This window comes from Peromyscus maniculatus, chromosome 9, assembly GCF_049852395.1.
Source record: "Peromyscus maniculatus bairdii isolate BWxNUB_F1_BW_parent chromosome 9, HU_Pman_BW_mat_3.1, whole genome shotgun sequence".
In the NCBI taxonomy this organism is placed as follows: Eukaryota; Metazoa; Chordata; class Mammalia; order Rodentia; family Cricetidae; genus Peromyscus; species Peromyscus maniculatus.
The window spans coordinates 86,925,995-86,940,644 of record NC_134860.1 but is presented as its reverse complement, the minus strand read 5'-3'; positions in this window follow the sequence as shown (position 1 = coordinate 86,940,644).

Here is a 14,650-nt window from a genome sequence, read left to right as displayed (position 1 = left end):
TAAACATCCTACATAAACATCCTGTTAGCTTGCCCCACCCTATGCAGATAACAGCTTCCTGCTTCCCCTACCCTGCAGAAACTATATAAACCCTCCTGGAGAAAAATAAAGTTGCACCTTGATCAGAATATTGTCTTGGTGTATTTCCTTTGTATCTCCTGTCCCTATCATTCTGTCCTTAGGATGGTTGAGAACCTGTTAAAGCCCTGCTGGCCGGGGCAACTGGTGCCCAACGTGGATGAAACCACCACTTGAGGATTCGGAACATCGTCTCCTGGAGGAAAGACCAAGGCCTTTGTGAAGTTGTTGGATCCCCCTGAAATCACCTGGTTCAGGACATGATCCTGGAGGAGAGTGGAGACGACACAGGTAAGAAAGTGAAGAGCCATAGGACAGGCAACTTCTTCACAAGATTTATTCATTTCGGGCCTAAAAGAGGCCCTCAAGATACGGGGAACTAGGGTGAAGAAAAAAGATCTTAAAGCCTTTTTTGATTATATTATAGACACATGTTCTTGGTTCCCCCAAGGAGGAACCATAGATGAAAAAAGATGGGCACGCCTTGAGGACTGTTTAGATGATTGCTACAGGACTTTTGGACTAGAGAAGGTTCCTGTCACCACATTTTCTTACTGGAAGCTTATTAATGACATTCTTAGGGTCTATAAACTCTCCCCTGACATACAAGAACCTTTCACTCCCCCTCTACCTGCCCTAAGACCCCCGAGCACTTTCTCATCTGCCTTCGGTCTGTCTCTCGGATCATGACCTGCACTCTATGGAAGAGGGGACGCTCAAGACTTGTAAACCTAAGAATCCCCAGGAGTCCGCCCCTGCCCATCTTTATCTCTCTGTTAATAATTTTACCTCTAACTTCCCTCTAGACCCCACCTAGGAGGCTTCCCTAGAGAAAGGGGTGGCCTGTTACCATAATCCAGACTGACCCTCCTGCAAAAATCTCCCCTTAAAACAGGAGTCCTTGGGCCACTTTATACCACCTCAAAACTCTCTGGTGGTTCCCCCTTCCACAATGCCCCCTCCCTATGTTTCTCCATCTTCCCACTTTTGCAGTCCTTTCTTGATGAGCTGACTCCCCCTGTCCCAGATCTTGGCTCACTGCAACGGGCCCTCCAGGCTCACAGGGAACATATTGAGATTTTAAGGGAATTGGAAACTCTTGATAAAGAACTTAAAGATCTTGTCCTTGAAGTGGTGGCTCCCGGCCCACTAAAACCATCTCAAAAATCTATTAAATCAAAAATTAAGCCTCAGTCTGTCCTGGCATTTCCCATTACCCAGAGCCAGACCACTAGGGACTCATTCAAGGCAGCCTCCCAGAGCGGCCCCTCAGACAGTTTGGAAGACAAAAATGAGAAGGAGGAGGAGGAGCCATCATCAGAGGACCCTCCATCAGGACAGACTTATCACAAATTAAATTACTGCCTTATTGAAAAGCTGAAATCTGCCTGTGCTCAGTATGGTCCTATGGCTCCTTTTACCTTAGCCTTGGTGGAAAACCAGAGCAAACATTGGTTGACCCCTAATGACTGGTATTTCCTTGCCTGAGAGGCTCTTTCTGGGGGTGACTTTGTCCTCTAGAAAACAGAATTTACAGAAAATTGTCCAGAAGTTGCTCAAAATAATATTCAACAGCTGTCCTCAAAAACTTGGATGCTAAAGAAATTCCTCGGCAACTCCCCTTAAGATACAAATGCACCCTGGACATGAGTGGGAGCAATGAAGGGGGAGGGGTCGAGGGAAAGAGAGCGGGAGATCCTAGCTGGATCAAGAAAAGAGAGGGAGAACAAGGAATAGGAGACCATGGTAAATGAAGACATGAGAAAAGGAAGAAACAAAGAGCTAAAGAGGCCCACAGAAATCCACAAAGATACCCCCACAAAAGACTGCTGGCAATGGTCGAGAGACAGCCGGGACTGACCTACTCTGGGGATGGGATGGCCAAACACCCTAATAGTTGTGCCATAAACCCCATCCAAGGACTGAGGAATCTGGATGCACTCATCCACGGCTAGGCCCCTGGTGGAGTGCTGGGAGTCTAATTAGTGAGAAAGAGGAGGGTTTATATTAGTGAGAATTGTTGAAACCAAGGTTGGATAAAGCACAGGGACAAATAACCAAATGAATGGAAACACATGAACTGTGAACCAAAGGCTGAGGGGCCCCCAACTGGATCAGGCCCTCTGAATAGGTGAGACAGTCGATTGCCTTGATCTGTTTGGGAGGCATCTAGGCAGTGATACCAGGTCCTGGGCTCATTGCATGAGTTAGCTGTTTGAAACCTGGGACTTATGCAGGGACGTTTGGCTCAATCTGGGAGGAGGGGACTGGACCTGCCTGGACTGAGTCTATTAGGTCGATCCCAGTCCTCGGGGGAGACTTTGTTCTGGAGGAGGTGGGAATAGAGGGTAGGCTGGGGGGAAGGGGAGGGGGGCAGGAAGGGAGAGAACAAGGGAATCTATGGCTATTATGTAGAACTGAATAGTATTGTAAAATAAATAAATAAATAAATAAATAAATAAATAAATAAATAAATAAATAAATAAATAAAAAGATACAAATGCAGCACAGGCAAAATTCCCTCCTGGCCTCCTGGCCCAGATTCAAAACGCTGGGTTCAGGGCCTGGAAATGCCTGCCCCAAAAGGGTTCCACTACCACATCGTTGGCAAAGATTCGTCATGGCTCTGATGAGCCTTTTAGCGATTTTGTCTCTCTCTTAAATGATGCAGCCAAGAGACTGGGCTGGGCGAACACAAAAGCACCTTTGTTAAACACTTGGCCTTTGAAAATGCAAACCCTGCCTGCCAGGAAGTCCTCTGCCCTCATAAAAACAGAGCGGACCTGTCTGAATATGTCAGACTCTGTTCTGGTGTTGGAGCCACCCATGCCATGGGATTAGCAATTGGTGCCTTCCTGAGGGCTTCACAAGAGCCTGTAGCTCACACCTGTTATTTCTGTAAACAACCCGGACATTTCGCTAGGGAATGCCCCCAGAAAGGTTACAGCCTTGCACCCTTAGCCCAGCCGGCCCAGGAGGCTACCTCACCCTCACCCGGGCCTTATATGGGGATGAGGTTCGCCCTGCATTCTTGACCAGATACATTCTGCCCCCACATGGTTACCAGAATGCCTGGTTAGAGCTGTAAATATACCTGATATGCCCAGGAGAGATAGCCCCTCTCCTGAGGAAACTTCTTCTGTTTCAAATGCTGTCCCTCCAGCAAGCCCTCCAGGCTGTTGTCCTCACCCACAGCAACCCCCACCAGCCCTTTAGCTCTGTTATCACTCTGCTCAGAGTTCCTGTGGGGGGACAGTGGGAAGTTTGCAGCAAACTGTGTTTGAGACCTTTCACACAGCACATACAAGTCCCATAGTCAATCACGTTCTGGGCTGAACAGGGACACTGCTTGTCACAAATCCAGTCTGACAGCAGGGGTCATGTTTCCAAGGGCAGTGCTGAATTTTCATCCAAAGTGTCAGAAAGGCTTGTCGGACTTGCTGGCCTTGGTGTCACAGGCGGTCATAGCCGTGTTGGGCCAGCTTGACACAACCTATAGCTGGCAGGTAGCACAGCAAACAGGGTAGCACCAGAGAGAGGGCACCGTGAAGGACCAGCAGGTACAGCAGTTGGAGCGGGAGTAGGAGCAGGGATAGTCAGCGCAGGAGCCCTCATCATCCTTATTGGTACAATGGTAGAAGATGCCTTGTACTAGGCACATGCATGTTCCATAGACCCAAATCTTCTTTGCTCAGTTGATTCTAACCTTCTGCTCATAAAGATACTCTTTTAAAAAATCTGCATATCACTGGGTCAGGTTGCTGTGTTGCCACTCAGGGCACTCAGGTCCCTTCCACCTAGACTAACCTATTATTCCTCAGAACAATTCCTAGACCTCTAGAAAGAGAAGCCATGCTGAGACGACTGCCTTGACGGGAGCCTGTTACTACCATCACCTTAGCAGTCCTTTTGGGGGTTGGAGCATCGGGAACAGGCACAGGCCTCTCTGGTCCTGTCCAACCAACATTACTCTGAACTTCAACTGTCCATTGACGAGGATATTACCCAATTTGAACAAGGAATTTCTGCCCTTGAGTTATCCCTTTCCTCCCTAGCTGAGGTAGTTTTACAGAACAGGAGAGGCCTGGATCTCCTCTTTATATAACAGGGTGGCCTTTGTACTTTGCTCAAAGAGGAATGTTGCTTCTTTACAGACCACACCGGGGTAGTCAGGGACAGTATGGCTAAGGTTAGAAAAGGACTAGAAAAAGAAAAGGAGAACAAGAGCTTGGGTGGTTCTAGAATTGGTTTTCCACCTCCCCTTGGCTAACGACCCTTCTTTCCTCCCTCCTAGGACCTGTTGTAGGCCTGCTCCTGGTCCTTGCCTTTGGGCCATGGGCACTTTCCCAGTTCACTCGGTTCATCCAAAGCCAAATAACAGACCTGTGGGCCAGGCAGATCCAGGTTCATTACCATCACCTTGATATGCAGGACTCCAGTGTTGAAATTTCCTCTGATGAGAGATGCCCCACACAGACCCCTTCACTAAAGGGAGGCTGCACCTGTGTGTGGGAAAAAGGCTCACTCAAGCAAGGCATGGTTGGAGTGCAGCTGGGACTGCAAAGCCTGGCGACCATGGTACCCCAAAATCCCGAGAGCCTGGATTATATGCCCTGTTCCATAGTGGTTGTGCAATAGTAGCCTTGTGCTTACCCATTTTCGCTATCTCAAACACTGCATGCTCCATTGATTCCCGCACTATGTGGATACCTGTGGTGCTTGAGTCTGGAGAGACATTCCCTCTTGGGCCTATTTTCCTTTAAAGGGATAGGGCCTCTGTAATTCTCCATGCAAAGCCTCTTTCAGAGACCTCCTTTTAGACCATTCGAACCTGGATGATGTTGGCCCTTAGATATATTACTAAGAAGGGGGAGATGTCAAGGACAAGGACAGAATCTCTAGTTAGTAGAAAAATACAGACCCCTGATAAGACAGGGAACTAGATCATCATACAGTCAGGTTGCCTAGCAAAAGGACATTGAGTCAGAGCCCTTGATCTTTCACCCTGTAAACATCCTACATAAACATCCTGTTAGCTTGCCCCACCCTATGCAGATAACAGCTTCCTGCTCCCCCTACCCTGCAGGAACTATATAAACCCTCCTGGAGAAAAATAAAGTTGCACCTTGATCAGAATATTGTCTTGGTGTATTTCCTTGTATCTCCTGTCCCTATCATTCTGTCCTTAGGGTGGTTGAAAACCCGTTGAAGCCCTGCTGGCCGGGGCAGTTGTCTTCCCCATTAGTCTTCTCATGTTCTATTTAAAGAATGGTTAAAAATGTGGTGCTGCAATATCTCTATGTTTAAATAGCTCCTATTTTTACAGGGCAGCAGTTTATTTTCTGCATACTGCCTGATGGGTTCCAGCCTGTGAGTGCAGTTCATTCCCCTTTATCATCGCATTAATTACCTTGGACATCTGGTGTCATTCTGCAGCCTCCATCCTTGGGGGAATCTCTTCCTACCTTATTTGTCATCACTTCTCTTTATATAGCATACATAATTTCTGCTCATTTTCAGCTTCCACTTGAACTGTCAGGAGACCCCAAGAGTGGATTAATAACTTTTCTATAAGCTTCCATAATTGCTAATTCATCCTTCTTTTAATATGCAACATTTTTAGAGGGAGAATATAAATGTCATTTGTATCATGACATTGAAACTCTGTTATATAGAGGAATGCGAGGGACACACACACACACTCCAAATGCACAGGCATCTGTCTTTAAAAACATATTTTGTTGGTTACACATTTCAAAACTGCATTGTTCTCGAATTAATTACTGATACACATCAGTGACCCAAATGCCTTTTACTTGTTTAAAAGTATAGAAATAACTTCTAGTTTCAATTGTTTTATAATTTATCTTAAAAGGAAACTTTAGAAACATAAGCGTATGTGTCTAGTGAAACTGTTGCTAAGCAGCCGAGTGAGTAATATTGAGAGTGGCCGTTTCCATGTTGATTCAGGCTGCAAATCAGCAATTAAGAAATGATCAATACAACAATTCATGTTGAAATAATATGTTAACATAAATATCAACTATCATTCTGGAATGGGAAATGTATTGACCTCATGGCTCTTAAAAGATATGTAATTAATTAAAGAAAAATAGAATTTATGCAACATATAATTTCTATTCATTATATTAAGGTAAGCATTCATATTTTATACTGGGGCAAGATACTATTTTATGAATGACTTTAATGCATTTAATAAAAATATAAGAATATAGACAGTACTCAAATAACAACTGAAGAATGCACATTTAAATTTGTAAGTCGTACATTATTGTGCAATGAAAAAAAAGGAACATAGCTAGTAGAACCTAAATTACATTACCCCTATCAACAATAGACAGTTAAGTAATGCTCAGCAGGTACTTTTGTATGAATAAAGTACATTTTTTTTATTTAGAACCTAATTTGAAACTAATGCTTTCCATCAACCACTAGAGAATGCAATGGAAACACAACTTGGCCAAAAGACAACTAAGGAGAATTGCCCAACTGTAAACAGAAAAAGATTGGTTTTATACACAAGTACAAGAAGTGATAAAATATAATTTCCAGTATAATAAGATCATTACTTTACATCAGTCAAACACCAAATTAACCTGAGCTAAAGGCTTAATACAATATTCAATAAAACACTGAAAATTCAAGTTCCTGGGTCTGATTGTAAACTTGACAGTGACCATATGACATCCGTTGTTTATTATTATTATTATTATTATTATTATTATTATTATTATTATTTGTTCATTTGTTTTGGTTTGGTCCTACTGAATAAATAAATATACATTTTGGTAAGACTAAAATCAGTAGTTTTCACAAACAATGTCTCATTGATCATCCTACTTTTTAAACAGGAGTAAAGAAGGAGAGACACAATATACATTTTTAAAAAGTATGATATTCTGCTGTATTCATTGATTGATGCCTAACTCATTTGTCACCAGAGTGACTTCTTCCAGTAGCTTATGGGAGCAGATACAGAGATCCACAGCCAACCATCAAGCAGAGCTCAGGGAACTCTGTAGAAGAGGGGGAAGAAGGATTGTAGGAGCCAGAGGTGTTGAGGACACCAGGAGAACACAGCCCACAGAATCAACTAAGCCGGGTTCATAGGGGCTCACAGAGACTGAAGCAGCAACCATGGAGCCTATAATGATCTGCATGCATACTGGGGTTTTTTTAGCTTGGGGTTTTTTATTGGACTCCTAACAGTGGGAGTGGGGGTATCTCTGATTTTTTTTTTTTTGTTTGTTTGCTCATGGGACCCTTTTCTTCCTACTTGAGTAGGTTTTCTCATCCAGCCTTGATAGGAGGTTATGTGCATAGTCTTCTTGCATCCTGCTATGCCTAGCTCCACTGATACCACTTGAGGCCTGCTCTTTTCAATGAAAGAGCAGGGGATCTGAGAGAGAGGGAAGTGTCCAGGAGAAGAGGAGAAGAAGGGGAAGCTGCGGTTGGGATGTATTGTCTAAGAGAAGAATAAGTAGATGTAATAAAAAATAAAATAAAGATAGAATAAAAAAAGATACACTATACAAGATTGGAATCTGGCTCAGTATGATTCTGAAAGTACACAAAATAATAGTTTCTGTCCTTTCATGTGTCAAATATTTTCTGATAACAGAACATTATGTTACTATCATTGGAGAAAAACATAAAACATTCATTAAAATGCAAGTCAAACATTACATTTAGCTGTCATAACAGAAATAACAGATATTGCCAGCTATGAGAGGTTTTTTCTTTTTCTTTTTTTCTCTTTTGCCCAGGTGAGTAAAGGAAGCCATGCACAAACTGATATGAGTGTGTTTATTGAAACAGATTGTCAATTTTAAATTAAAGCAAGTAAACATTCTTGGAATTAGAGCTATCTTATGTTGAGAAAAGCAGTTTCTAAACAAGTCATGAAGCCACTGCAGATTGTAAAGGAATGATTATCTGGGCACTAATGTGTTCTTGAGACTTTGACTTGTGTGTTGAAAATGCCTGAAGGTTTTTGTGAATTAATCTGAAACTCTGGAAAACATAAGTGTTGCTTTTATTTAATAATTTAAATTAATCAAACTATAAAAGTTTGTAAGGTTTTGGGTTCAAGAAGGGTCAAACACTTTGAATGTTAAAGAAACTCATGAGTGGGCAACATACTCCCCACAGAGAGAATATAAGAAATCTTTAGCCTTCCACACAGTAAGATAACTTCTGTGTCACCAGGGTCTTTCACTGGATGTGTTAACATGCACCATCCTGGAGGATTTTGTTTGTTTGCTTGTTTGTTTTTAATTTCATTCATTGATTCTTCCTTCTTCCCAGAAAGAGAACAATTTGGAAGACTTGTCACTGTGAATAATCCCTTCAGTGATCCCAAACCTCCTTTGCTTGTTGCTTTTAATTAACTAACATGTCAATCAGATTTGCACAGTTTGTGTTTTCACCCATTATCACTGTTTGTATAGACTTCCAGTTTAATCTGTATGTATATTACATCCACCCACTTCTTTGATAAGCCTGGGTTTTTGTGTCGCAGTAAGGGTATTTAGAAAGCATGTATTTTCCTCATGAATTCCATTCTCAAACTTATTTCAATCTTAGGAAGACCAATACTGCCATCTAAAGGCAAATTAAATTAACTGCTTTTAAGACCTCTCTCCAGTGTTATGCATTTTAGATATGTATTTCCTGTTCCCAAGTTCTACTTAAAATTCAGCTGAAATTTTAATCCTTAAAATTCAGGATTAGATATTATTCTCCCAACTTGCTGAAAAATATCTAAGATTTCATGGTTGAATAACTTGAAATATTTATTTTATCCTACTTTAATTTCTGAATTTTAGGCCTTTTCTCAAAATGGCAATTGCCATTTGAAAGCCATGTCCATGGTATTTAGGAGTGTCCTATGACTTGATATTGAAATGATATTTGGAAATGTGTGTAGGAATTTATGCAATAGACAGTGTTCTGATGCTCAATTCAGTGCAATTGTTCTCTAATTGTTCTCTCATGTGCAGCGAAGAGTAAGTCATCATGACCTTGAAAGAAAAAACACTACTCTTGCTGAGTGCAGAGATGCCTAGTTGTATCTTAACATTTGGGAATAGTAACTAGGAGGATTATGAGTAAGGAGTAGACAGCTACATGAGAAGATTCTTGAAAGGAGAGAGTGAGGAGGGGGAGAGAAAGAGAGAGAGAGGTTGGCATAACACTAGGCAGTAACCTATAAAGGGTAGTAGAGTAGCAACAAGACAATGTTCAGTTCACAAGAGATCAGTGTATAAGGCCGTGGGTAGGGTATTGCAGTAAGGAGAGGTGGACAATTTATGACTCTGAAAGCTGCGTAGCTTAATTTATAAACCAAAACCCCATAAAATGTATCTTGCTTATCATTAATTTCAGATAATACTTTAGGCTTCATTAAAAAGTTTCACAATTGAGGACATGGAACATCTGTCACTCCATCTTCTAAAATTCTCTATGTATTGCTAGATTTCTCTTACCATTTCGAAGTTCTGTCTGTAAGGCAAACTTATATGCATGTCTTGAATTTAAATCTATCCTTTCTATTTTTCTATTCTTTAGAAAGTACTTATCCTAAAATTTCACGTTCAATTATACACAAAACCACGACTCATAATCTCTCTTTCCTGCTCACAGAACTATCATCTTTTAAAGAGATTAATTTTACTTTTTGAGATTATAAAACACACACATATATAAATATTTTTCAATTTTTGTGTGTGTGTGTGTCCCTAATTATGAGTGTAGGTCTGCATATACCATGGCACAGATGTGTATAAGCAGGAAGACAGCCTCAGTAGGACATGGCTGTCATCTTCTCCTTGTTGAGAAAGGATCTCTTGTTCAGTCACACGTTTGCGAGGCTCCATTCCAGGAATTCTTCTGTCTCTTGCTCACATCTCATAGTCAGAATTCAGGTATTATAGACAATAGCTTCCATATCCAGTCAACATGGGTTCTGGGTTTTCAAATTCAGTTCCCAATGCTTCAATATCCGGCATTTTACCCACTAAGAGATGCCCCCCAGGCCAAAATTAGATTCTTTCTCTTTTATGATTACCTGGAACATTCACCTAAAAATAGTAAAATCATTCTGTATTTCCTCATGAAACCTGCCGTACCAATTGGCAAGAGAAGGCTGATGAGCTTTTTGTTATATTTTATTGCTTGTCTATCACTAATCTACATGAATTTCATGTTTTCACTATGAGGCATGTTGACTTTTCACTGATTATTTCATGGTTTCTTTTCTCTCAATTTAATCAGAGTTAACTGCTTGCTTGACCTTAAAAAGCTTTTCCTCACCCATGTGCTTGAGGAAACCTTGTTAGTTTTTCAGAATTCATCATTTTGGTCAAATCCACTATGTAGTGTTCTGTTTTTGCAAAACCAGGAAATTTCCCTTGGAATCTATATATTGATAGTTTGCCTCTTTATATTACCATTGATAAGTATTCAGCTAATGAAATTGGCTTTGTTCTGAGATAGAGTTATTCTTACTTTTTAAAATTTTTTTCTATTTATACTTGTGTACATTTTTTTGCTATGATACTGAATGTGTATTAAAATATATTAAGTAAGCTTATTGATACACTATGCTTAAAACATGTATTTTCAGTACTTGACCAGTATTGGCTTTTTGGCTTGCTATTATTTCTGCCAAAATGTAATTTTTCTCTTTTGTAAAATTATGGAACACATTGTTTAATAGTGTAGATATATTTATTTGCATATTTACAACAGATATTTAATTGCAGTATTTTTCTCTTGAAATAAACCTACAATAGTATTTTCATAGGTCTCATAGTAAAAAAAAAGTTGGTGAACAGATTTCCTGCCCTTTATACCTTGTCTCCATCCCATACTTTTTATTTACTTTTCTGTCCCTCCTATTTGTTCTCTTTCATTTGTTTTAAATGAAAAATTCTGTATTATATTTATAACTCAAGTCTAGTACAAAACTAAGACCTAAAGCTGGGTGGTGGTGGTGCACACCTTTAGTCCCAGTACTCTGAATGCAGAGTTAGGCAGATCTCTGTGAGTTCGAGGTCAGCCTGGAATACAAAGTGAGTTCCAAGAAAGGCTTCCCTGAGAAAAGCTACACAGAGAAACCTTGTCTCAAAAAAGAAAAAAAAAAAAGCAAAAACCCAAGATCTAAACGAAAATGGCAGCACAGTAGCTTGTATTAGTAGCCAAAACACCCATCTGTGTAGGCAGAGTTAAATGAAATTGGTCAAAGAAAACAACGTATCTTAAACCTTTCTTATTTTCTTCTGTTTTCATCCTTTCATGCTGTGGGATGTTCTGCATGTTAAATGTGTTGCTCTGATTGGTTAATAAATAAAATACTGATTGGCCAGTAGCCAGGCAGGAAGTATAGGTGGGACAAGGAGAAAGGAGAATTCCAGGAAGTGAAAGGCTGAGGAAGAGAGACACTGCTAGCCGCCACCATGACCAGCAAGATGTAAGGTACCTAAAGGCCACGAGCCACGTCACAACTTATAGACTAATAAACATAGGTTAATTTAAAATAAAAAAATTAGATAACAAGAAGCCTGCCACAGCCATACAGTTTGTAAACAATATAAATCTCTGTGTGTTTACTCAGTTGAGTCTGAGGGGCTGTGGGACTGGTGGGTGATAGAGATTTGTCCTGATCGTGGGCCAGGCAGGACTGGAGAAAACCCCAGCTACAGTTTCATCATTATTTCCTTCTGCATCCTTTTTTCTTTTGTTTTCTGCTCATGACTATCTTCTTGTCCATAAAATTCAGCCAAGGATATAGCCAGTAAAACCAAATATTTAATTTTGTTTGTTTGATTCTTTGTTAGGACAGGCTTTTCCTGTCATACCTTCTTCTGTAGGATTCTCTAAGCCAGAGGGGTTAAGAACAGCACAAGAAAACTCACAGGATCAACTAACCTGGGATCACAGAGATTGAACCGACAACCAGGGAGCCTGCATGGGTCTGACCTAGGCACTCTGCATATGTGTTATAGTTGTGTCACTTGGTCCTTTTGTGGTACTCCTAACAGTGGGAACAGGGGCTGGCTGTATGACTCTTTTACTGACATTTGGGACCCTACTCCTCGTACTGGGTTGCCTTGCCCAGCCTTAGTATATGAGAGGTGCTTAGTATTACTGCAACTTTATATGCCATGTTCTGTTGATACTCATTGGACACTTGGCCATTCAAAAACAGAAATGGAGGAACTGACTGGGGGATGGGAACAGAGGTGGAAGGGATGGGAAGAACTGAGAGAAGAAGAGGAGGAATGAGGGCAAACTGCTACCAGGAAGAAAAAAAAAAGACAGGCTTTTCTACGTTTTCTCTAAACTCATAAAACAAACCAACCCCTGCCTCATTCTAATAACAATATGTTGTATAGTAATCGTTGCCTAAACTATGAGGTTTTATGAAAGCTTCAAATAACAAATATCTCGTAATCACAGGATGTAATATTTGCTTAACGAAAACTATATTGGAACATAGACATGGAGAAGCCCAGAAGAAAACAATGCTGAGAACTGCCATTTTATCAAGTTGAAAAGTGATGATAACTTAAACAAAAACAAAAATGGGAGTGGAATAAAGTACCTGTAATAATAAAGAACAGAAGTGGCACCGTGATAACACAGAGGTCTGTACACACACACACACACACACACACACACACACACACACACACACACACACACACACTACACTCACCAAGACTTTAGGATTATAAAAATAGAGAATACATAGTTGATTGTTTAGGTGGGGAGTAGGAAGAAGAATTTTGTCGATCAATCTAGAATAAAGGTAGATTGTGATACAATAGAATATTAAATGCTTCAAGGCAATTTTCCATTCAGACTGAAATTGTTATATAGATTTGGATCATAGACCTGGCAGGAAGTATAACAATATATTTTCTGCAAATAAAAATTGTAATATAATTATTTATTATTTTACCCAATTTTGCAGTCAAAGTGACTTTTCCATAAAAGAATTGATGAAATGAGATTTAAATTGCCATAATTATTTCTATATAAAGTTTTACATGCTATAGAATGTAAAATACTATTGTTTTGAATAAAAATTTAAGCATTTCGAATGATAAATTGATTGATATGTGTGCATACTTACATAGCTTCATATGATAAAAATCATGACTTTGATTCCTTTGAATCCACAATGTGTTTGAAAATATGTAGTTTTCATGTCTGATACTAAAACTGATGAAAATAGAATCTACAAAATGATTTTGAAGTGATAAAACTTAAAAAAGTTAGCTGCTTTTCTTCATGTGTATTAAACAAAGGAATCATTTGTCAAATCCTCTAGGTAATAAAGTAGGGTAACTTACCAGCCTGTTTAGATTCATGTCTTCAAAAGATAATCAGAGAGAACTATGCAATAAATAAAAAATTAATGACTGGAGCATGAAGGTGCTCTAAACCATAATAAAAGGAAATTTCTTTTGAAGCACCTCTTTGAAGGTAAGATCTATTAAGCCGAATTTTCAATGGTGAAGTTCAACAAGATCTCATCTACTGGAACATTTATAGGAATTAATATACTTATTAAAGGTAAGAAAGGTTAGGGATCTGTCTATTTATAGTGTGATTAGCTACTGTGCAGATGACCTTGTCTTTAATCCTTAAAAATGAAAATAGAAAAATAGTAAGCAAAAAACAGATATTTAATGTAGTAAGCTGATAAATTCACTTAATGTTAGTTTTTTTGATCCAAAAAATTTGAGACTGCCTAAAATTCAGGTAGAAATTTAAATATTGCTTTCTATTCACCAAGTTTAACAGTTTTTAGCATGATGTAGTTAATGCTTTAGTTGATATTTCTTGTTAATTAGATTCATTATGACACGATCACCTTTAGATTACTTGATAGTTCAAATATGAAATGCCCTCCATAGACCCACGTGTTCAAACACTTGGTTCCCAGCTTATAGTCATATTTTCAAAAGTTGGGCATCTTTGGAACATGTTTTCCAGCAAGAAGACATTGTTGACACAGGGTGGACCTTCATGGTTATAGATTATTCTGGTGCTAGCTTATACTCTCTACTTTCTGATCCATTACAATGTGAAAAAAATGTGCTCTTTGGTCTCATAGCTCAGATAGATACTCCAGCCACTGTTCCTTTTTAAAGTGAGAGTCAAGGCAGGCGTCCTTTTCCTTGATATTTTTTATTCTGTCAAGACATTCTGTCATAGACTTGAGAAAATGACAAATGTAGAATTCATAAATTCTTAATAGAATAATTAACAGAATCCTAACAGTAAGAGATTTTACATTATTTAAAATAAAAGCCAAATTCAGTATGATACTCTGACATAACATGCATTAAGAAAGTAAAATTCTTATATCACTCAGATTCACAAGGGAGCAAATATAAATGTGTCTTTAACCCAGTGCCATCTGATTTAGCATTATTTCACTTCTTTGTTAGAAAAAAAAATTAGTTCACTGGATTCATGTAAGGATAATACAACCAAACCTTAGATGCAGAAAGGTTTAAATTTCTCTTTAAGTTCT